The 9,086-nt window shown below is 36.3% G+C and overlaps 1 long non-coding RNA gene across 1 annotated transcript in view; it reads right to left on the bottom strand.

Moving 5' to 3' along the window:
- LOC137657150 (uncharacterized) overlaps positions 1-5,482 on the bottom strand; it is a 21,713-nt gene extending 16,231 nt beyond the window's left edge. The window contains exon 1 of the long non-coding RNA XR_011047128.1: positions 5,345-5,482. This is a non-coding gene — a long non-coding RNA (uncharacterized lncRNA). The remainder of the gene's footprint in view (positions 1-5,344) is intronic.
- Positions 5,483-9,086: the final 3,604 nt, after the last annotated feature.

Below are 9,086 nucleotides of genomic sequence, written 5' to 3' on the forward strand. Positions count from 1 at the left end.
CAGCTCCTCTCATACTGGGCCTAGAATAAAGAACTATATACCAAAATGATGCTATTGATAAGTAGATTTATTTAATATCAAACTAAATTAGTTAATTTATTATTAGAGGTCACCGGGGGTCAAAAGGTCAAGATCAGCCATTTGAAATGCCAGATTTGGGTTTTAGTTGTATTTTGGCTAAATAAGACATCAAAATTTGCTAAAGCTTTACTAAATATGCGTAAAATATAAAAAGGAGATACAAATAAAGTTTTTTGAAGAATGTAGGATCTATTCCAGCTATATTACTAATATGGACTTCTCTAAAAATCTATTCTTTTTTCTTCATTCGAGGAATGGCTGCTCTCGGTGTCACTTTCATTATCATCATCATCATCATCATCATTATTATTATTAATATTATTATTAAATGCTAAGCTACAACCCTAGTTGGAAAAGCAGGATGCTATAAGCCCAGGGGCCCCAGCAGGGAAAATAGCTCAGTGAGGAAAGGAAAGAAGGAAAAATAAAATATTTTAAGAATAGCAACAGCATTAAAATAAATATTTCCTATATAAACCATACAAACTTTAACAAAACAAGAGAAAGAGAAACTAGATAGAACAGTGTGCCTGAGTGTACCCTCAAGCAAGAGAACTCTAACCCAAGACAGTGGAAGGCCATGGTACAGAGGCTATAGCACTACCCAAGACTAGAGAACAATGGTTTGATTTTGGAGTGTCCTTCTCCTAGAAGAGCTGCTTACCATAGCTAAAGAGTCTCTTCTACCCTTACCAAGAGGAAAGTAGCCACTGAACAATTACATTGCCGTAGTTAACCCCTTGGATGAAGAAGAATTGTTTAGTAATCTCAGTGTTGTCAGGTGTATGAGGACAGAGGAGAATCTGTAAAGAATAGGCCAGACTATTCGGTGTCTGTGTAGGCAAAGGGAAAGAACCGTGACCAGAGAGAAGGATCCAATATGGTACTGTCTGACCAGTCAAAGGACCCCCTAACTCTCTAGCGGTAGTATCTCTTCTTCCTGTACATCAGATTCTTCAACGGTTAACTTATCAGGGGTATTTGAGCCAGTGAACCAGACAATCATCAATCTACATTCTGGACTTTCCAGCCATGTCCTTCCGGACCAAATGAGACTGGATCGGCTTCCTTGCATTCCTCAATACGTGTGCAACAAATTTAGTTCTTAGCAACTTCTGTTGCTACACTCTTTGGCAAGGAGGAAGACAACAGGGGTCTGTAGTTTTGATTTTATCCAATGGATCAGTTTCCTTCTTTAGGGCATACAACTTGTGGTAAAGTTGAAGTCTGGCTTCATCAATACTTGTTAGGTTCCAAACTCCATAGACAATGCACAAGTACTCTTCAACTACAGCAGCAACATCTGGATCGATGACATCTGAGTCTCCAAGGTGACTAATTGCTGATGTGAACCTAGGGTTGTTTCTCATTATTTCAAATGGCTTCCACTTTGCTTTTCTCATAAAAGAGGCTGTATAATCACAGCCTGTCAGAGCACGGAAGCTTGGTAGAGCATCGCATATAGGTCCGGTCAGTTTGGTTGCAAGTTGTGACATATATATGAAACGCCTGGAATTTCTAGAACTCAAACCAGCATCCATCCAAATCTGTCCATTAAGGAACCTAGCATGGTAGAGAATGAGGATGAAGACGTCAGTGTCGTTACTGCAAATGACAATCACTGGAGACACATCATGGTTAACAGCAACAAAGTTTGCATGGTACAGTAACCGTGTATCGGCTTCTTCATGCCTGCACTGAAGCTCATGAACCAGGATTGTGTTGACAGTTCCACTTGTTGAAGTGTAAAGGTAGCATTCATGTTCCACTGCTAAGTAGACCTGATGTCCCTTAAGAGTCGATGCATATCTATCTGATGACCATTCATCCTTCAAGAAGGCCAAAAACTCTATTTTGCATTGTGATGTGCTCCAAGCCGTGTTGAGATCTGGTGGTCTTTTCCGTGACGAGCCAGTGATTTATGTAGGTAGTGGGTGTCCTACCACACAAGTTATGTTCAATGTCCTTGATACTTGACCCATTAGTATATGTGTCACAGACTATGTGTACAATTTCACCAGTGCTACAAGCTTATTTCAAAGTGGACATTGCCATTCCCCCATAGGTGGATGCCATGTCAAGCGTACGGAAGAAGAACATGGCATCAATAATATAGACATCAGTCCTGTCTGGTATGGCATTCAAGGTTCCCATTGCTTCTAATTTTTCCATTCATGTGCTCTTTGATGTCTTGTTCATATCACCGGTTATATGACACAATAAGAAAGGAACTGGAGTGAGAGGGTAGGACAGGACAATACTGAGATCAAGTTCTTGTGTTACTGACAAATACAGCAGCCCTCAAAATATGTCTCTGGTGCATTTTGCTTCCTTGATCTGTTTGTCCTTTGTGGTGAATTTAACTTTTACTACATCCTGTGTGACATTCATCACATTTCTTCGCTTAACAGCCCGTTCAAAACGCCCACCATCTACATTACATTCATTAACAAAAACTTGATACCAGGTAGATCCAGTGTCTTTTGACTGCAGAAGTCTGTCTTCCACACCATCCGAGGCAGCTTTGCCAGTGTTTAGGCAATACAGAGTATCATCATTAACAGGGAATGGATTTAGAGTGTTCTCCACCTCTGTGATCGTGCTCTTAAGGTCTGCATTGTCTTTGGCCATCCTTGATGGCTTTAGTTCCTGTATTGGATCATCCACCAGTGTGATTCCAGTCATTTCCAGGAGACAACTCACAATTGCTCCCCTAAAAGATCTTGTCACTGTCCACCTCTAACGGACTGCAACATTCTGTGTAAATGCAGCAATACCCTTTTGACTGGATGCAGCATCCCAATTCACAGCTTGCTGTAAGGTAATAGCAACTGCACTTCTGGAAAAGGTATTCCTAGTTCTCCGCACAGAGAGTGCACCTGCTTCAAAACTTGGCTTGATTCCGGGATGTGTCATTTCCATATTGAGCAGATTGAGTTGATACAATGACATTTAACAGGCATAGTTTGGCTTGTGAGTTGCAAAGAATATAGGAATCATTGAGTCTAAAGCATAGATGTAGAGGTGTAGGTCATTTGTCCTGCTGGCCCTGTCAAAAAGCATGAATATATGAACAAGATCTATGTAGAGAAACCAGAACCTAGCAGTAGAGCCATGATGACCCTGACGAGTCTGATCACAGAATTCACCATATCTCTCCACCAAATTACAAATTGCAGTGGACTCCAATAATGTCAAAAGTGATTGGGGTGATGGGTCTGCAGAAAATGAATTCAACAACGCCATGCATTCATCGGGTATTCCACCTTCTAAAATGAATTGCTTAAAATGCAGAATCTGCAAGGCAAGTGCAAACAGGGGATGGATACGCTTGCATCTGTTAAAATGTTTTCCACCAATGAACCCTCGTACTGGACCATGAACCAACACATCAGCCGAGCAAAGAACCTCGGTACAACCAGACGATTCAAAATTATAACCTAATGCGCTGAAATAGGCCATGGAAATATGAAATGCACCAAAACAAACAAAGATATTGTCAAAAAGAGGGGATTCTTGTGCTTGGATCTGGAGTGCAGGTTTTGCGATAGCAAGGTCATATGTCATTATAGCATATGCCTCACCGCACTCTCACACCTTTTGAGACCTGACCAAAGTTTCTTTAACTACATCCAATCTTGTTGGAGGCAGTTCAATATTTTCCATATACCGAATCTGCTGCAAAGGGAGTCTGTCCCCTGTGACCAAGGAATTCCAGCCACGCCACATAAGGGTGCTGGACATCAGGCAGCAGCATATTTGCCAGATGATATCCATTTTCTTTGCTATCTCCAGGCTGGATTGTGGATCTTGTGAATATTTTTCAAATTCGAACTTCGACAGTGGCTTTCTTTTATATGGCATGATTTTTCGCTGAGGCGCATCAAATATTCGTCGTCTTTTCACAGGTACTTGGTCAGTAGTTGCATCAGTATTCGTGGTCCCTTTGGTCTGAGCACCTTGCACTCCCCTTCAGCAGGCCTATTCTGGTAGCATATCCCAACGGTGTCATGAATAGTGTCTTTGCCAGATAGAGTTTCTGTCAGCTCGTCATAATTATCCCAATCAAGACCTGTGGAGAGACCAACTTGAGGTAAGAGCAAATCATGTAAAAGCTGCCCTTCTGCTGTGATTTTTGACGTTATATCCATCTCAATTGATTCAGCTGTGGGATAACTTACCGCATGACCCAAGAAATTAAGAATTTCCACAACTCTGCGACTACCTGTGAGGCTTTTCATTCCGACTTCCAGATAAAGATGCTTGGATGGTTTTACTCTTCCCCGCCTGGTACAGAAAATAACATCCTGGGATAGTGAGACTACCCTTCATTTTACTGATTCACTAGGCTTATCTTTATTCTGCAAGCCACAGAGAAGTGTGGTAAAAAAACAAATGAAGAAGGTCTGGAATTTCTACTTACCCTTTCTTAAAATCATCAAGTGACAAGGACAGGGGCAATTCAGGTGCACACTTACAAAATTTCAAGGATGCTAGAACACAATGTAGAGGTTGTTTTTATAATGTTTTAAAGACAAAACAGGTGCACACACACACACAGTCAATAAAACAGATCTCAGTAATATAGGTGAACCATCTATCAACTAAATTTGAAACGGTTTGACGAGTGAATTTCACAGTAACCGTTTAATGATGACTGTTGTCATATCCGTCATATTGCTGGAATAGATCCCATTTTCTTCAAAAAACTTTATTTATGTCTCTTCTTTAAATTCTATTCATATTTAGTAAACCTTGGGCAAATTTTGATGTCTTATTTAGCCAAAATACAGCTAAAACCCAAAACCGGCATTTCAAAGGGCTGACCTTGACCTTTTGACCGTTGGTGACCCCCAATAATAATTTAAATAATGTTTTTTTATATGAAATAAATCTACAGATCAATAGCATCATTTTGGTATATAGTTCTTTACTCTAGGCCCAGTGTGAGACGAGCTGCAGACAATTTACTTTCCCCTACCCCCATATTTTGCCAAAATATGAAATGTCCGTTTTTGGACAAAAGGGGGTTAATAACATCCACACCCACCCTTGCCCAACTTAAAGATACCCATTTTTGGATGTCCCATGACAGACCCTTTCCAAAAATACCCACTAGAATTTTGGTCATCTCCGGTAAATAAATGGCTGCTAGCTCTTGGACTACTAGGCTTTACCCTTCTATCAGACTATTATCACACCAAGAAAGAAGACCACTTTAACAATAAAATTTCACAAATATCAAGATGCTATTAAGGATTACCTTCACAGAAATTATAAACAGAAGACTTGCGCAGCACAAATCAATATATAGTAGTTCCTTGTTGTCAGGGAGGAGTAGCAAATGACGGGACAAATTACTGTTCCAAGCTTTCAGCAACCGCTTCCACCCGCAAAATGGTTCCAACGATGTTCAGTTCAGCAAAATTTTATGTTTCTTTTTCACTTATTCCTATTTGATTAAGATGTGTACTGAATTGCTGGAATAAACTTTAACTATAACTAGCAGTAGTGAGGTTAATAGTGATAGAATAAATAATTGTTATTGCAAGATATATGAAAAGACTTTGAAAGAAGAGAGAGAAGGTATCGTATGCATAGAAAGCAGGGTAATCTATTCTCTAAGTAGACCACAACTAGTCCTTTATGAAATTAATGAAACCAAAAGATTTTTTTTATCTAATATTATAACTGATACCAACTTCATTAGCATTTTGTCTACTAATATACAGTATATTTAATCCCATTTTCTATAGGTTAACTAAATATGAATGAAATCATATGACTCACGTTACTGTTCTATGTATACAAGAATCTCCTCTCCCTTCCTTTGAGCTCTTTCGATATATCTTTCAATGATAATAATTCATTCTACTAATATCAACATTACTGTACTACTGTTAGTTCTAGTTCCAGTAGAGAGAGAGAGAGAGAGAGAGAGAGAGAGAGAGAGAGAGAGAGAGAGAGAGAGAGAGAGAGATTTTCTTGGTTATTTTTCTGAATAATATGGCTTTATAATATCGGTTTACATGTCTCAGCTCAAAGTTCTGTAGAATGCTAAAACAGCATCTCTCCTATCAACGAGAGAGAGAGAGAGAGAGAGAGAGAGAGAGAGAGAGAGAGAGAGAGAGAGAGAGAGAGAGAGAGAGAGATAGTCTTGTTAAATCGAAAAAGCCTTATGTCATTCTGAGTACTTGCCCAAGGTGTCATAAGATATAAAGATTTATGTGAAATCTGATGTGGATCCCCAGACCATGACATATGCCTCCGTTTTATATCATTCATCAAAGTCGTAACTTGACCTTCAGGGGCCCACCATCATTCCCCTCTACTCTTTATGACCTCCTTCGAGAGAATAAGAATAAGCGCTGTAGGATTTTTGTTCGCTAATATATATATATATATATATATATATATATATATATATATATATATATATATATATATATATATACATATATATATATATATATATATATATATATATATATATATATATATATACATATATATATACATATATATATATATATATATATATATATATATATATATATATATATAATTCATATATATATAGATATATATATATATATATATATATAATTCATATATATATAGATATATATATATATATATATATATATATATATATATATATATATATAATTCATATATATATATATATATATATATATATAATTCATATATATATATATATATATATATATATATATATATATAATTCATATATATATATATATATGTGTATGTATATATATATATATATATATATATATATATATATATATATATATATATATATATATATGTAGGCTATATATATATATATATATATATATATATATATATATATATATATATAAATGCAGTGCGACTCGTGTGACCTGTGCTTGAAATTTCGGAAAGTGAGATTAACGTTTATATATCATGTCTTAAACATTATTTGTAATCAAAATTTGCTATCTTACTAAAATTAGTACCCTGCATATTTTCACAGGAGAGCGTCAGATCCCGTACGCAACCCCTTTTCTGACCTGGGTACCTATTTATTTACTATTTCTTCACGATTTCCAGGAAGAGATATTTTATTATTCTATACACAGTAACACAACTATTTTCTAAGATTTTCTGAGGGCTAGATTATCAGTTTTCTTATTCTCTATGATATTCGTAGACACAAGTTTATGTTCATCGTATTTTTTTGCCTGCTCGTTTATATATTTGCAATTTCTGTGTTGTGATTAATCTGATAGATGCATGAGGTGTTGTAGACGACAGCCAAATAAGCCAAAGGCATAAAATTTGCCCCCCAAAAATTACTCCAAGAGAAAAGTTTTCAAGAGAGGCCCTGAGACAGAAATCTCTGCCCATGATTCTGGCTTTTATAATCGCTTTCTTTAATAAACTTTTGGTGGATTTTTGGCTTCACCCTAGAACACTAAAAAAAATCTGACTCTCACTTAGGTATTGAATCAAATGATATTCATGAAACAAATTGAAAGATAGTAGGAAAAAGATAATTCTAAATAGATAACAAATTAAAGAAACTGTGTGTGTTAGAGAGAGAGAGAGAGAGAGAGAGAGAGAGAGAGAGAGAGAGAGAGAGAGAGAGGGAGAGAGAGAGAGAGATATTCAAATACAATATTATGTTATTTTCGGGAGGAATTAAAAGAAGAAAACTCGCTGCAGCCATACATCATATTAAATAATGGATGGCTGCAACGAGTTTTCTTGTTTTAATTCCTCCCGAAAAAGAACATAATATTGTATTTGAATCTCTCTCTCTCTCTCTCTCTCTCTCTCTCTCTCTCTCTCTCTCTCTCTCTCTCTCTCTCTCTCTCATATGAGCCAGTGTTTCACCTGAGTAATATTATATGGATAATATCATTTGTGTCAATCCTCCCTGCATTAGCATCCACCACTTCCTGCATGCATCTACTCGAAAGTAAGGCTGTAACGGAAGGGGTACAAGATGTAATTATCTTTTACAGGACTGACTGGTGGTCTGGTCCTGAAAGGCCATAATATAGTTTCTAAACTGAATTCTAAGATAGTTTAACAAGTGATGAATATTTTGTTCGGGTCACTTTTGACATTTTCTGAACTCATTATAAGATCAAATAGAACTTTTTATTTGTTCATTACAAACAACCACTTTAGTATTTATTTATCTTTTAAATTGATCCTTAACTCTTCCCTTCATTAGGTATTTAGAATTCGGTTCTTGGATGTAACAAGTTTGAGTTTCTTTAACAAAAAGACACAGAAAAGGAATAATTCGTTATTGCACATAGTGAAAAGACAGCCTTTCTCAGTGTTTGCAGAAGTTGATTGATTCAGTCCTAAATATGATTAAATAAAGAAAAGCCGGTGCTTTAGAATATTTTTAGCATTGAATGATAGATGTACATTTTTGGTCTTATTCCAAAATTTAATATTCTGTGAAATAATTTTAAAATGTCAAAGAATAAGGGATGTTACTCAGCACCCTCTTGAGGTAGTACAGTATTATACTATATTCTATCAAGTCTCTGGAAATAGGATCCAATTCTTTTCGGTACAGTGTTTAAAACAGGTTTCTATATCATGACTAACATTACAGTAATATACTTTCGTAACTCTTCGTAGGAAAGTTTATCTGCAATTTTACATATACAAATAAATCTATTGTTAAAATGGTAAGAAATTTAAGTAAAAGAAATATCCTTGAACACAATTCACCAACTGGTGGGCTAAGCTCTTAGGTCCATATGAACAACTTGATTTTTAATACCTTATTTAATTATAGGGGCTGCCATCAAGAAAGGGCCCATACTAGCACTAGCCCATCTGAATCTAAAACTGGCCAACCAATCACCTGTTTTGTAAGACGAGCAATGGAAAGTGGAAGTCATTAATCTATTTTGTCAAAGTATTTATTTATTTCTTTATTCATTCATCTAAGTTTTTAGTTACCCAAGAAATCGTTCGTTATGGGAGTA

Source organism: Palaemon carinicauda, chromosome 18, assembly GCF_036898095.1.
Source record: "Palaemon carinicauda isolate YSFRI2023 chromosome 18, ASM3689809v2, whole genome shotgun sequence".
Taxonomy (NCBI): domain Eukaryota; kingdom Metazoa; phylum Arthropoda; class Malacostraca; order Decapoda; family Palaemonidae; genus Palaemon; species Palaemon carinicauda.